Below are 16,944 nucleotides of genomic sequence, written 5' to 3'. Positions count from 1 at the left end.
GTCCTTTTTAGACTCAATCCCAAAGGACACGTGTGTCACCAGCTGGAACTAAACCAGTAACCTTTTGCTTGCTAAGCAATGGGTAAATGTGTGGCACCACACTAGTAAGAGTAAAATTCAGTCATTAATAATTAAAACAGCAAGCATTAATTAAAGGTCAAAATCAGCTGCTGTGACATTTATACTCTCTGGACATCAGACCAGAAAGCTGTGTGTTACCTGATGAGACTTTTAACCCTCTCATGCTCAAATTAAACTTTTTGTTGCTAATGCACAACCAAGTCCTGCAGTGGGAAACTCATAAAATATGTATGTGGGGTAATCAGGTTGTTAGTTTTTAACTGTTGCAAATCGGCAACGCCTGCCTCGAAAGGGTTAAGGAGGGGAAACAGTGTCAGGTTTCCACTAATTCCCTACTGACAGACCTTTAACACACTCTGAGGTGTAACTTCAACATTTCTAACCAATACGTAAGGGTCACAGCACACTCATGAAGCTACCCAGTGCCCAATATTTTGTTTTGCAGAGGCTCAGATGTAATATTTTGTGTAGCTATGATTACTCTAGGTATGATAATCTGATGAGAGATGTGTGAGTGGGCTTGAGCTTTCTAGAGACTGACATGAAATCTCATGTTATGAGTGGAGCAACATCAAAAAGATAGAAGATATGTCAGCTGCCTGCTTTTGTTGGGGTGCTTGTTAACTTACGGGCCACAAGGCTAATGCAGCGGCCTGGTACTGAATCTACGCTGAGGTCTTCCTCATCAATAAAGGCTAAGAAGACCCACACTCTGCCCTGACTGCTTCTTTTGTATGCTTTAATTTTAAAAACAGGGAAAACACAGTAGAACCAGACATGAATGCAATATACCAAGGGGACCAACTGGTATATATGTACAGGTTTACACGGGATCGTTTGCGGTGTGTTTGAGGACACACACACACACACACACACACACACACACACACACACACACACACACACACACCTGCGCCCATCATTTGTATTTTACGCTCTCATTTTAGCGCCCCATTTCGTGTAGCATCTTCACTTTCACTGACTGTTTTTCTCCACATCAGATTGCATTGCTGGATTTTTGACACTGTACTGAGTCAACGGGGGTTTGGATGCAACCCTCTCATCTCGCTTTATCCTGCAGCTGAAAGTCAACCATTCAAAGGCAGACAGCTTTGTCTTAAGGCCGAGCCACTGCTGTTGACAAGTTAACTGTCTGTGTCTGAGCGAAGGAACGTCTTTGACAGCAGTACATCACCGTTTCTAGTTCCTCTCGTGCCATCACTACGCGCCTTTGAAGACCTTGACATTGTACTTCCTAACGTGTCACAGTGCATTTGTCTTCAGGACAATAAACTTTCCATCGTCTGATCCACGGGTAACAGGTGATTAGATTTGTGTCTCTAGGTTTCTCAGGGCAAGCACTTGCGTTGCCTCGAGGGCAAGGATTTATTTTTAAACCCTTTCTTAAAATGGTCTTGTTGTGCTGCGTGCCCTGACAGATGAACTGAAGACAAGGAGCGGCTTGTAGCTTGACCTTCTCTTAAGTCCAGTATTTGTTCCCCATATGCGACAAGGAGAGGATCGTGTTATACGATGTGTAGTAGTTTGCATTCTTTCCTTGTTGAAAGATGACACTGAAGAAGCAAAGAAGGGAAGAGGGCATTAGGAGCCAAATATTGAGGACTTGACACTTGACAAAATAGGCCTAAATATTCAATAGAAATGTGATACTCGACCTCTTGTGCTCCTGGGTGTGCTTATTTGGAAGAAACACAAATATAGCTGTCTCCTCAGCAATGCTCTCAGAGCTCAGCCATTTGTTACAGCTTCAAGTCTTATTGTGGAATGACCTTTGATATGAAACAACTGCCTCCTTGGTGGCCTGAGCCTCCCGAAGGACGCAAGAGCGCTTGCTGAAATGGTATTAAAATGTGAGTCCAGATTTAAATAGAAAATGCAAAGAAAAGTAATTTTTTCTATAGTTGCTTTTAAAGGTTTTCAGCATCTATGGGTCCATGTTGTGTTCATATGAAATGAAAATGTATTAGCTTCTAGCAGAAGAAGCTAAGAGATATGAGGTGATATCAGATAAATAAACACATTTAAAGGAAGACTAATTGGACTATTGTTAAAAAAAAGACAATATAATCAATTAGTTTTGCTCAACTTATCATTTCTAGTTTCTCAACTAGTTTTAGTCTGATTATCTTATTTTATTTTATTCAGCTTTATGACTCCAGGCTGATTTCAGTTCAATCTAAGCCTATCTAATATTAATCTCAGGTCGTTTCCTATTACCAGTGGAGTCACTATTCAATGTTCATAAAACCACTTCCCAAAAGGCTCCTTTCCCAAAGGAAGATGTCTGAGATTCACGTCAAAACAAAGATATTTAAAATCAGACACCTGCAGTATGTAACATCCACATTAAATATGTTATTGATCTTGTTTTTCTTCACTCTGCTTTAATAAAATATTACAATATTACTTTAGCTTTTCTGTACTTTACTAGCTTTCCAGAATACTTCAGGTTTCTATTGGGTTTTCCATGATTTTCTTTTTATTAAAATAAAAGGCAATAATTTGAGATGTAGTGATGGTAAATGCCAAGACACTGCTCGGGTTTAAGCATGAGGAGTGTTGCTGCAGGTTGTGGGTCACTAATGGGTCTATTTTCATCACACGACGCCGTGACATGGTGCAACATATGTGCTGGAGCACATAGAAAAACTGTAAGGTCACTACACTGTCAGTAACATTATCACCACAGGCAACAGATTTACAGTTATCATAGCCTAAAGAACTTCTATGTGATAACAGGCGACAGTTGACAACCAGGTTATTGCGAGTGATGAAGCTGTGCAGCCCACATTTAGACCACCACACACATAAAAGAGCATTTCAGTTCACTGTTATTAGGTTCTATATGTATTGTTTAACTTGTGCAGAGGTGCACCAAGTGTAAGTACACCTTTAAATCCTGACACATTTTGAGAAATGCGTCCGGAGCTCTCGAGCACTCCTACAAATATTTAAAAAAAATATCTGTTTAACTTTGATGACTGTAATGTCTCTGAATAACTAGCTTCATGTCTACTTCTTTTGAGTTACGCATTATTTAAAGCACACGACATAAAAGATATTCAACTGCTTGTGTGTTTATTTCTTGTCACGTAGTTGGTACATCAGACAAAAAAGCTCATATTGTGTGATTTCATCCAGACTGCGGTTCATTCATGTCTCCTTGACCTTCAACACAAAAGAGAGAGCAACAAATTAATGTCAAATGGTTCTGTTAAGAGATGCACCACCTTTGCAGAGTACCTTGATCTTGACGATAAAACAGAATTAACAAAATTATTTTACCCTGACAATTTCACGGCTCTTTGCTTTCAGCTTGTTGACCTGCAACTCTGTGATGTCAGCGCGCTCCTGAGCTTCCTCAAGCTCATGCTGAACCTTCCTGTTCCTGGCCAGGTCAGTGTTGGCTTGCTCCTCCTGAAAAGTAGAAGTTAAGGCAATGATGTCACTCATCAGTAAAAAATAACTTTCATTAAATCTCTTGATGCACGCTCAGTAATCCAGGTAAGGAAATTAAATCTGTTTATCTGGACGCTTCTGGAGTTTTTAGTGGGAGAAACGTTCCAGATGAACAACTTTCAGTCAACTTTCTGTGAACCATCGTAAAATAATTCTGCTTCCTGCTTTAAGTACACTGCTGTCAACAGGATCAGAAGTAAAGGTGTTACTTTGTCATGACTATCTGCTTTGCATGTGTTGAATATTTCACACTCACAGCTTTCTCAGACAGACAGCTGCAGCTTGTCCACAAGATCTTGAAGTCAGGTCTTCTTGTCCTACTCAGCCTAGAGACAGCAGAGTCTGTCTGAAACTACCACTACAGAGACCTACTTCTTCTCTATCTGATTCATGAACGTCTTCAAAACAACTTCAGAGCACACAACACGCTCATCTTCCACAGTGAATCCACTTCAGACGCACACGAGGGACAACAACAAACAAATATGCACCAAACACTCACTTACAACATACTGCAGACTATGTGAAGGGGATGTTTCAGCGCAGCGCAAACACCGACATCTCTATCAACCCATCTGCACATGCAACTGCATATGCAGGAGTTCCTGATCTCCTCAGTTTTTCAAAGTGAAAATCTGTTGAACAGCTCTAGCAATTTCACACAGTTAGCATAGATATAAACACATAACTGTGTGTATTTATAGTTGCAACCAGAGAGTTTAGTTTCAGCGGTGGTGTACTCTTTATCACATCAGTTCGTCAACTACTGTTGGAGCCACAGACTCTTCATATAATGGAGATTATTGCCCTCTAGGGGTGTAATGCATATTCTACACCCAGCTTGTTCTTGGCAGCACAAATTATAAAACGATACGTGATGATCACTCATCACTTCCTTATTTAATTAAAAATTTTGGGATTTTATGCCAGAAAAAGCATTTCTGTTTTGTTGCATCCTACCTGATAAGTCAGCTCCTTCATTTTAGGTTCATACTTGACACCCTTCACAGCCACAGATCCACATTTCTGCTCCACCTAAACCTCCGCCTCCAGCCCCCGAGCCTTTCCAGCCACAAGCCCAGATGTTTTTTATGGTAAAAAAAGTGATATAACATTTTATGAACTTTTTTCCTACACAAAACAGTTCAGTGAAATAAACAGAGCCCACCTTTAGTTTTAAGTGTGTTTGGGGTACCACTTCTACAACTTTTATCAAAGTAGTTCCTTAAATGATCTCACTTTACTGAAACCAACAACAAAACACTTTTTTTTCTGCAGCAAACAAACCCTCACCTCTAGTCTCTGGAGATGCTTCTTGCCACCTTTCATGGAAGATCCATGATGGTTTCGTGGGCCAGTTTCAGATCTCCCTCGAGGTTTCTTTTAGCTCGCTCAAGATCCATACGGAGCTTCCTTTCTTGCTCCAGTGTACCTTCAATCTTGTGCATTCACGCACACAGTAATTAGTGCCACCTTCAATATATAAAAACTTAGTGCTGCACTTGTGATAATTCAAACAAATATAGAAACTCACATCATCCACTTGCTGCTCCAGCTTGGTCTTGACCTTCGTCAGGCTGTTAACTTTGTCTTCCTCTGCCTGCAGGTCATCGAGGGTCTGCTGTTGGGCCTTTTGGAGGGCTTTCTTTTTTTTTGCTCAGCTTGGCAATGGACGCATCTTGAGCAGCCAGTTCCTCTGTGAGACTTTTAACCTAAAATGTTAAGTGAATAAAATCATTATAGCATGCAGTTCCCACTAAACAACTGAAACGAGGCACAAACCTTGTTCTCAGTGGCATGTTTCTCCTTTTCCACTTTGGCCAGGGTCAGCTCCAAGTCATCAATATCCTTCTTCAGCACAGAGCACTCGTCCTCCAACTTCCTCTTCTTGTCAGTCAGCTCAGCGTTCATTTCCTCCTCATCCTCCAGTCTCTTGGCTGTCTCTTTAAGTTTGACCCTGAGTTGGATCTTTCCTTTAATGAGCCCCTCACACCTTTTCTCTGCATCAGCGAGGGTTTCACCCTTCTGTAAATACAAAAAGGAAATGATACAGTCAGCTGTAAATAATCAAGTTACAGAAAAATGGAGGCTCCAGTTCTCTTTAACATACACTCTGAATTTGGATCTGCAAGTCATTCTTCTCCTGTACGAGAGTAACCATCTTTTCCTCCAGTTTTTTCCTCTTAGCCAGATCCTTTGCTGGGTCCTCCTTGGTCTTTTCAAAGTCCACTTTCATTTGTGCCATCTCTGCCTCTGCACTCCCAAGAAGTGGCCTTATTCTAAAGTATAGCTTCATCCAAGGCCAGGTTTTGACATTCACGAATGCACGGATGTAGTACTGGATGGTGTAAATGGATTCTCTGTGGAGACAGAGTACAGGACATTTTTCTTTTCATTGCTCAAACTGAATAGGAAAAAGTTACTGCTGTCTCCCAGATTTTAAAAAAAGAAAACTGCACTGCAATCGTTTCTTAACTCAAAAATTACATTTTGCGAGAACATTAAGTTCAGCATCTTCCTGTTCAATAACATGTCCCTAGAGGCCTCCGGCACTCTGACACACAGCTTTGTTGTCTATTAAAGACCTTAAACTACGTGACTAAGAGTAAGAATAAGTCTGAATAATGCAGAAGCTCTGACAAATCCTGCATTTACTATGTGGTAGCCTAACAAGATGCTTTTATCTACCATAAAACTGAAGGAGTTACAGTCAGCTGTTGTACATTACCCATGACATCGTCAACATTTTTCATTACATTTTTGGGTTCAGTCAATGTAAAGTCAAACTGAGTTTAGGAGGTGGAGAGCCCTGAGACAAAAAAGTAAAAGTGACAGGCTGGAACTAATGTTTATGAGCGACACCATTGTTTGTTGTTGGTCTGCATATGGAAGACTGTTAATGCTTGCATATGGTTAAATGCAAGAAAAACTGGTCATAAATGCTATTGTTTACTGTTTAAGTTCTAATGCAGATTAGCCATTTGATTTAGCACTTTTGAAAAAGAGGTGCAAACAGCAAGGCCAGCAGCTTTGTGAAAGACGTCTGCTGTACCACAGAGTCGTTCAGAGGGTCTTTGTTCTTCTCCAGCCAGCCAATGACATTGTAGTCAACATTACCAGCATAGTGCACCAGGGAGAAGTGGGCCTCAGCTTTGCCTTTGGCAGGCTTTGGTTTCTGGAAGGGGGAACTTTTGCCAACATGCTGGTCATAGAGTTTGCTCTTGAAGGTCATGTCTGTTGCCTTGGAGAACATGCACTCCCCTCTTCAAGGATGGAGAAGATACCCATCGGCTGCCGTGATGAAAGAAGCAGTAAAACAACAAAACAACTTAAAGTTGTTTTCTACTGTTTTCTATGCAAATGGTCAGCACACGGCTCACCTTCTCAATAAGCTCAATGCAGGCAGCAAAGTCCATACCAAAGTCAGTGAACTCCCATTCAATGCCCTCTTTCTTGTACTCTTCTTGCTCCAGGACAAACATGCGATGGTTGAAAAACTGTTGCAGTTTTTCATTAGTGAATTTGATGCACAGCTGTTCCAGGTTGTTGAACTGAAAAGGGGAAAAAGTGTCAAAGTTTGTGTGTTGCTGTTCTGTACAGTATGAAGAAATGACGTTTGTACTTTACTTACTTTACATGAACATGAACGTAAGACTATGCAGTGTTAGTTCTGCATACTTACATCAAAGATTTCAAACCCAGTGATGTCCAGGACAGATATGAAAAAAATCTTGGCTGCTTTGTATCCAGGATGTCATTGAGTCTGACAACCATCCACAAGAACATTTTCTCATAGACAGCCTTGGACAGAGCCATCACTCTATTATTAACCTAAGAAATAAGAGTTTGGGTTCTGATTATACCACAGAAGAGGATTTTTTTTTAAATATATAAATTACTGTTTGCTCATAGACTACTTTTTAATTCCCTGTGGCACAGTTTGACCTTTGACCACCATTTCATTGCCAATCTGTACTCTTGGTTAACAGAAAGCCTTCAACATATTGGCAGAGTTCAGGCCCGTGAGATAGGTATGTATCAGCCTCTGATGAAAACAAAAAACAAAAAAAGAGAAGAGGGAAGATGTTTTAGAAATTACTAAGTTTGAAATGAATGAAATAAAATGACAACAAAGGATCGTGCATGTTCTGGGTCTCCCTCGGGTTGTCTTGTATTTGTGTATTCCCAAAATACAGGACAGTTCACAGGAAGTTTTCTTTCTCCAGAGGAGTTGCAAATAGCCCTTTATAAAGTCAAGGACCAGCAGCTCTACTCTGAGCTCCTTATATTTTCCTAACACCTTTAACTAGTGTTACATGTCGGCCAAGACACCTGAAAACAATCCAGACATCCCCAAACATTACAATGCAATAATTCTCCACCATGGAAACAGGATCAAATGTGTACACAATACAAGATATATAAGTAGATTTATGTTGGGAAGTATAAAACTGGATAATAATAAATTTTTACAATTTTTTAAATTTACAGTGGCCCTGAGACATCAAAACACAATTTTACCCTCAGCGCACTCGCTCAGCCTGCTATTCTCACTCCTTCTGCTTGAACTTCATGTTTCTGCGATGCATCACAGCCCCAGTCAGGGTTTCTCTGCATTGAAACCCAAGATGTCAATGGTGGTCTAAGGACAGAATCGACAAAAACACAGATTTTACAGGTGTTACTTACATTATCTACGATACCTGATTCTTCATCAAACAAATTTGTTCTCAAATTCAGCAGTAAGAAATGAGAAGCTTACATTTTTCAATTCCTGATTTTACAGCCAGAAACACACAAAGACAACAGGGTTTCCTTCTCAGTTTAGCTAATAACCTTAATATTTTACAGCAATGAAGTGGAAAAAAAGACTATCAGCCCACAGTGAATACAGAGATGAGTTATCATTCCTAACTGTTTTAGTATTACCATAAGCCTCCAGAAGTGGGTTGGCTGCAATGATTTGATCCTCCAGCGACCCCCTAAAATGATGATATCCAACACGTTTGTGTTTTTCATTTTAAATTGGCAAGTGTATCACACATTTCTACATCATATCACATCACTTAACTTGCATTTTACATTTCGAGTTTCTATTTACATTTCGTTTACATTTCGCTCCAGACACTGCGACTGTTGCAAAGTGTTGGATGACACGCTTAGTGTTGACAGTCTTTTCTGCACCAGATTCTCCGCTGGAAAATGAAACACACATGCAATGGTGTAAATCTGACATAATACAGTGCAGAAATTACTAGTTAGATCACTTAGAGTTGTTTCAGTCCAAAACAGATGTCTTTCATTAAAACTTAAGTAATCATGATTGACTGATTCTCACAATCTCTTAAAAAATGTAATTTAATACAAATTGTGTTATTGAATTCATTTATTATAAGCTGCCACATTAAATCATTATAAATTCATATGTATTTATAGGCACCATCACCATAAAGGGGAAGTACACAAGACATTATGTAGAATATAAAATGTAGACTTTTTATGGGTCGTTACTTTAATGGAGTTGCTGATCAAAGGGCTTATCACCTTGGAGCATGAACTGATTATCTCATTATCAGAAATGGAGAAGGTGTGGGGTGGAGCCTCAATCCACTTCTTGCCCCTGTATCTTGCAACAACCATTGCATCATACACCAGGAGCCACTGGCAGGGGTTCAATGTGACGCAGAACAGGCCAGAGTAGGTCTGTTTGAGAAGCACAAGATCATATAAATGACAAGAAATAAAAGAAGCCCAAACATTATGAAGACCTACACGCCAAACACATAAAACAGATCTCATAACAATGGTACACATCAAAGTGGAATATAGTGGATGGTTCTCACTGTCACTTGTAGGTGGTGGGAGAAATGAGCAGGTATAAAGACGTTGAAGGGACAAATGGTTCTGGCCATAACAATTTGCATTTCTGGCATCTCTGAAGCAACCAACATGTTAGCAGGTGTGAGTGAGGGGTTATATGTGCCAGAAGTCTGATTTGTGGTGTATCCACATCCAGACATTTAAATCCAGGTGGCTGCTGATATATCACTGACAAAAACCTCTAGGCACCTTCAGAAATCTTGTCAGCATGTAAGGCAGGGGTGGTCATAATTATTCAGCCTTCAGCAAACATACATGTCTCTCCACAAACTAAAGTTTTGTGTTTCATTTTAAACGTGTCTTACATAGATCATCCATGCTCCATAGCGCTCTTTGAGGTTATACAGCACAGCAGGCACACTGAGGTGGGTCATAATGGCTGTGTCCTAAAACTTATCGAACTTTGAAGGGTTCATTGGGAAGACTTCATCTTCTTTCACGGTGAGAGTCTGCACACAACAAAACAGTGAAGAATTTGAGCAAAACGTATTCAGATGTTTCACATGTCTAATTTACTGCATGCTAAAAGTGTACAGTACAAACAATTCCCACAGAGTTTAGGATTAGCTTTCTGGGATTTCCATACCCAGATTATTGAATATGCATCAAAACATGTACATACCTTCCCACCCTGAATTTCAACTGTGACTTTGCTACCCTCCTTCTTCACAATTCTCCCCTTTAAATACATGTCAGTGGGCTCCGACACAAAATAGTCAGTGGGTATATGGCTGCTGGGCCAAAATGCTCCATGTGTGGGTCGACTTGTTGAACGCTCGCTGTCAAGATAAAAAAGTAAAATTCAATTAATATTTAAGGGCGACTCAATAATGAAAAAAATGTAGATTCCTAATTTGTTGGTAGCTGCATGGATACCCTTTACCTTTGCTGTACGGTGCAGTTGCTATGTGGGTACCTCAAAGGGCAAATCTAAATTAAAAATAGAACAATATCAAAAACTGCTATTTTTTTCATCTGAGAAAAGCCAGCAGAAGAACTAAAAGCTCATTAACTGGAACCACAGTTCACTCCACTGTGTGAGCGAGGACTCACCTCTGTTGGCAGCCTATCATTAGAGAGCTTTCATGGAGGTTGGGGGTGCTTCTTTTATACTGAAATCTCTGGCCACCATTTATCACCTCATTCTTAGGTCACTGCGCTTCTGAATAATAGCAGATTGCTTCCTAAGCTCATCATGTCAGTCTATCCTCCAAAACAGAAAAACAAACAACTCAACAATTCCTCACAAAAAGCGACCTGTAAATAACTGAAGGGGTTGTTTATGCATTATCATACCTAAACCTGAAAGGAAGAATGAATTCATGTATGCTGCATTTCTACAGGCTTTTATGAATTCATAAAAAATGTAGAAAAATAATTAATGACAGTCTTTGTATACATATGACAGATTACATTATCAGCACAGGGAACAGCCACACCATTAAAACACATTTTTGGCAGAGAAATTGTTTCAAACATCTCTTAAGCAAAGGCCCAAGCATTAACCAGAAGCTAATTTGAGATCTCTTTATGGTCCATTATCATGATGTGCTTCCTCTATAAAGAAAGAGGACACCTAAGCTCTGTATTTCTGACTGTTAGTACAGTAACTAGGTCACAAACACATCACGTTCAATTGTGTTAAGTTCTTTCATGGTAAGTAGAGATCTTTGCAAGTCTGTTATCGTTTCTGTTCTGCGCAGCGAGTTTGCTAAGTGCATGCTTAGCACTGATTGTAGTTTGTGTTTGAGGCTCAGATGCTACAAACACTGATGGTACTCTGAGAAAAATGGCAACTGTTGAACTCCTCTGTGGTTACATGTGGTTAATTTATTCAAAGAAGAAAATCAAATTCATTGTGAATCACAATGACAATGTCATATAAGCTGGATTAGCTTTGAGAATTTCAGTCAGAAAAATCTTTAAAAGCATAAAAATTGCTGAAATTATAAATTCAAATGTTGATGATTATTATGCACTTAAAGAAAACTGTGCACCTGATACTTTAACATTATGGTATTGTGGGATGGTCTGTATCGTAGGGGAGACCGGGGATAGTTGTAACATTTTTGACATTTCTGTCTGTAAATTGGAGCTCTTTTAAGGTAGTGGATTCAAAATGTAATGCAAAGTATTTACATGTCTCTGCTATTAAATAGTGCAGCTATTTTCTCTGCAGCACAATTACCCATTGCATGGTATGGTCTCAAACACGAAGAGTGAAATGTTACAATTAACCCCATAGTCTGGGTTAGTTGTAACATATCCTGGGGTAAAACGTAACACAATGAAATAAGGGTACTAACAAAACATTAACATGTAATCTTTGTTTATTCAACACATGAATGCACTTAGAGCCATTTATGTAGCTGTGTGTGTGTGACAGAATGCAGAAATCTAGCTTTTGAACATATTCCAACCCCCCAAAAAAGACAAATTATGGAATTTTCTGCAACTGAATATTTCATTAATTTTGGTTGGTCTTCCTTGAGTTTGGCCTCATTGGCTCAGTGGGCATTATAACCTACAACTCTTGCACCAATTTTGAACATAACAATGAAGCTGAAAAAATGTAGTTGTTCACCAGCATCGCAATTCCATTACTTTTTATCATGGCTTACCTTGGTGTGGTTTGCAAAGTGCTTCAGAAAGATGAGGAAATCTGTTTCTTGCACCCATCCTGATTTATTTCCACTACCAGTACTTCCTACTGGTCCATCTCTGACACAGTGGTCTGCATAATGTATGTGTGGGAACACAAACAGTGGAGGAATTGTGTTGTCAATGGCATTAACCGCATATACAAATGCGACCAGTGAACACCTCTCTGCTGATGTCGTTGCCCCAACTTGTTTAATATAAGTTAAAGTAATAGTGTGGTAAGTTGTAACATCTGCATTATTGTTACAACTAACCCAGACTGTTGCTGTTACAACTGACCCAGACTCCTATAGCCATGAACTAGCTAACATTACAGCCAACGGCTAAAACATTAGCACTAAAGACCTACACAGGATATATCCCCATAGACATACAAATAACATAATTTAAGTTTGATGAGTTTAACTGCAAAGCAGATAATGCTATTAAACATTGAAATAAAGTAGAAAAACTTACTTTTTGGCATACAAATTACTTTTTTTCATGTTAAATTGTCTGTGTTTGACAAAATGTGCTGATTTTTCACATGTGATAGCAGAACTGAATTGGGCATGCACAGGATGAGTCACATCATTTGAAACTTAGCCCTGATTGGAGAAATTGGAAGTGTTACAACTGACCCACGTTACAACTATCCCCGGTCTCCCCTACTGGACCAGCCTGTGCTGTGAACAGGGTGAAACATGGTATTAACAAACAAGAGGAGGGCAGGAGGTCGGGAAATCCCAATTTTTTCGTTGTTTTGTTTTTAAGCATTAAACTGCATCCGCTCCATTGCTTTATAGATAGAAAAAGCACCAAGTAATCAACAGTGAATATTTGTCTTAATGAAAACAAGTGAACAACTTGTTCACATGGCAGAGCACCTGTTCGCCTTTGGTAAACAATCTATCTTGGCTTCAAGGAGGCCGAGTTATTTTTGAACTGCTAATGAGGAAAATATTCCCCTGTGTGTGATAAATGAGACATCTCTGCAGGTTTTTGGCAGCAGACTGACAATTTTGCTTCTGTGTGTTCATTTATTCTTAAGTGACAAAAAGGTCAAATCAGCAGACAGAGAGTGAGGAAAGGAGAGATTAAGGCTGATTTATAGCTTACTTGGACTGATGCTGAACCTTTCTTAGTTGCGTTTTGGAAAGTTCAGGTAAGTTAAATACCAAATAACAAAATGGAGCGTCACGTGTTTTGTTAATTGCACTACCAGTGTCTGCATTTCCTTGTGTACCACATGCCTTTTGGTACTGATATTGCAGACAGATGGATGATGCAAAGATGTTTTGGAGCTGACTGCAGTGTGTATGATTTCCTTTTTAGAATCATGAAATATATACCAGCCTCCTATAAATAACAGATGGGACACACCTTTTCTGCTCTTAGGGTTGTTAGTAAAAGGTTTTGAATGTGTAACAATGTCTTTATCAGTCTTTTGCATCACTGTAGGGTCCACTCTTCAGAACATTGCTTCTAGACTTTGACTGGACCATTACAACTTCTTTTTCAGTAATTCTGTCATAGGTTTACTTGTGTGCTTGGGATTATTGCCCTGTTGTAGAACCACACAATGTTTTTGAAGGATGCTCTTCAGTATCATTTTGCTTATCACGTCAGAGCTGTGCTGAATGTATCTACTTCTGGCTTTCTTCTGGTAACCCTTCCAAAAAAGCCAAGCTTGTTCATGTTTGCAGATGACACTGTGATGTGAATTGAGCAGCTCAAAGAGAGAGAGAGAGGTGGAGGTAGGAGGTAGCAGTGAGTCCAGTCTGCTTAATACGAATTCCACTATCAATTTTTGGCTAGGATTAATTTGCATATTTGTTTTTGATGGGCAAAATTATTTTGTAAGTGGCAGATATGTCACAGTGTGAACTCTCATCAAGCTCTAAGGCCAACAGATCCGCCTGTTCTCTCTCATTCTGTAATGGATAAATGCAGCTGCTCCCACATCCTCATTCATTACAAAATGCATAACATTTTTTCCTGATTAATTACATTTTATTTAAAAGGACTTTTATAGGACTATTACACTCACTTTAGCCCGATAAGCTTTGGATGGTTAAGAGTTTGAAATCATTCTTATTTAGGTAATATTTAGCTCCCTAGTTCTCCGTACTCCTTAGTTCTTCTGAAACAAACATTTTATCTCCTCTCCCTTAAAGGCTGCCATCCTACTTTAAACCAACTTTCTGCTGATTTTAACAACGAAAAAGTCCAGGTGAAAAAGTCATCCTCGTAGTACAAGCTTCCACTCCCTTCACATACATACAGATCCAAGAGTAAAAAAAACCTACAAGAAACGGAACGTTTCAAGCTCTTTGACGCGTGACATTTTGGCTAACAGGAATTTATCAGATTTCATCATTTGAAAGTTTGGCCAAGTTTAATTTGATGTTCCACCATTGTTTATTTGACAAAAAATAACAAAAAACATAACTGCTCTGACTTTGCAGTAACGCACACAACTATAAAACAGAGAGCAATGATAGTAATCATGGAGGAAATGTAATCATGTGGCTGTTGATTATGATTTGTTACTTTGTAAATGAACTCCTTTAGTACAGTTGCAAAAGAGATGAGCATCAGATTCAAGTGCTTGAAATGCAGGGCTTAACCCACAATCTGGAAAGCTGTATAAACTGGAAGATAGCTTAGATAAAATTCTGTCTATGTGCAACCAACTAGAAATGTTTAGTGCTGACAGTAACTTAGGAACCAGTAATACGCCAGTGTAGATAAATCTTGTATATGTATTCAGGTGTATAAATGTTGTATAAAACGTAATAATTAAACATCTTTTCATGTTGATGTATTTTTAATCAATTCTATTTTCTACAGGTAGATGGGTCTCTGCACACACATAATTTTTCAGTTTTTTGCTACAATTTCATGTTTACATCATTCCTGTAAATCTATTCCACTGTGCCAAGGTTTTTTCTAATATGGGAAAATCTGCAAATGACATTCATGTGGATTGTTTCCTTTTTTGTGTGTATTATTTTTTTTTACTATATCCTTTTTAAAACATGTGAAAAAAGTAGTTTTGCACCTTACTCTTCCAGCTTTGTCAGTTAGCACTTCATGAGTCGTTGTTCCATCTCTCCATGTCTTCCTTTTTTTCTCTTCTCCTTCTGCCCCTGTTCCTGTGTAGATAATTAAAAAACAGCATTAGTTCGTTGCTTTTATTAATTACCTTTAAACCTTTAGGGGGAAAACTCACATGGCAATGGGATTTTGTGATAAGTAGTTATTAAATATGTCTTACTCAATCAAGTTTACATGTATCATTTGATTTGTGAGGATCACATTACTGCCTGTGGAAAACAACCTTGGCTGTGGTCAGAAAAAAGACAGGAAAGGTTTCATTAAAGGTTCTGCTGAGAACTATGGAAAACAGCAATGGTGTTTTTAAGCTTGACAGGAGAGGCAGCTGGTGCTTTTGGGATACATAATAGAGTTTATACTGGGTGCACTACATCAGTGAACTCTTAAATTATACTTGTCTGATGGGCATACAGGTTTCATTTCAATCCAGATGTTCCCCAGTATTCATTTAAATATGCTTAAAGTTCAGTTCAAGGTGATCTAGAGCAATTCCCTACATTCAAAAATCACAGTAAACCAGTGAAATATCTTTACAATCTATTACAATTAGAGTTCACATAAAAAAGCAAGGCTGGAAATTCTACTGAATTTCTCAGAACAATGCATGCAATAAATAATCAGTATGAAAGCTGAATAGCATATAGAAAAATCTGAAAACATGTCATACCATATTTTAAGATAGTTCCAAGGGACTGTCCCCGGTTTTCCCATCTTCTGTCCAATGCAAGCTTGTACAGATTCAAGCATCACCCTGTGACCTGAATAAAACATTTTGTATAATAATAATAATAATAATAATAATAATAAAAGACTAAAATAAAAGAATAAAAGAATAAATTATTTTTAGGTAAATGCAGGCTCTCAGTGCAAGCTGGTGAAGCAGTGTAATGTTAAGAGGCAAGAAGATGATCATGATGGTGATGATGACAGAGAAGCTGGTAACATGATCAACATGTTTGCACATTTGCAACTTGAGGCATATAAGATGCCAGTGACTACCACTCATGTGGCAGTCATTAACACTGCCAGGAAATGAGTGCATCCCAAACTACTACTGCTTTAATAACCAGACCTTGCTTTTTAAAAAAAACAAAAGAAAAAAAATTGATTCATTTGCATAACGATGATGGACAATTTCATCTGCATGAAGCCATTAGCCTCCAAAATATCAAGTGTGAGTAACAAGTGTAACTGTTGGAGACAGCTTAACAGTCACACCCAGGCACTCTCACACTTGTCACCTTCTCACGCCCTAATACCAGAGCCCTACTGCAAGATGGGTACTGCCAAGCCAAAATCTCAGACCTAATTTTAACAAAGAAAAACCACGCCAACAACAAAACTCTTTGTCATCAAAAAAGGTCACAGTCAGTGCTCCTTGCAGCTATATTTGAGCACCACTTATTATCAGCATGCACTGAAAGATTAAAAGACAATATTAAAAATGTAAAAGCTGCATAACGACACAGCATTATTAAGAGAGTTTAATAAACAAATACTTCTCTTAATGAAATAATAACACATTCTTTAGTAATTGAGTTCCAGGCTTTGCAATTAATGGCATCAATATGCCACACAACAATCTGAATGGCTGCCATAACGCAACATACAAAATATAACTCTACCACATAGTTTAAAAAAAAATCACTCCACCGACCTTAGGTTTTCACATTTAACTAAAAATGACAAAACACAGGTAAAACACTGTTCTACACATCAGATTAAACTGTACAATACTTACAG

At 38.7% G+C, this 16,944-nt stretch overlaps 1 pseudogene; it reads right to left on the bottom strand.

Moving 5' to 3' along the window:
• Positions 1 to 3,089: 3,089 nt before the first annotated feature.
• On the bottom strand, positions 3,090 to 11,453 carry LOC120746729 (annotated as a pseudogene).
• Between the last annotated feature and the right edge of the window lie 5,491 nt (positions 11,454 to 16,944).

This window comes from Simochromis diagramma, unplaced genomic scaffold (genome assembly GCF_900408965.1).
Source record: "Simochromis diagramma unplaced genomic scaffold, fSimDia1.1 OVJJ01000389.1, whole genome shotgun sequence".
In the NCBI taxonomy this organism is placed as follows: domain Eukaryota; kingdom Metazoa; phylum Chordata; class Actinopteri; order Cichliformes; family Cichlidae; genus Simochromis; species Simochromis diagramma.
The sequence above is the reverse complement of the archived record's forward strand: the minus strand, read 5'-3'. Positions and strand labels throughout refer to the sequence as shown.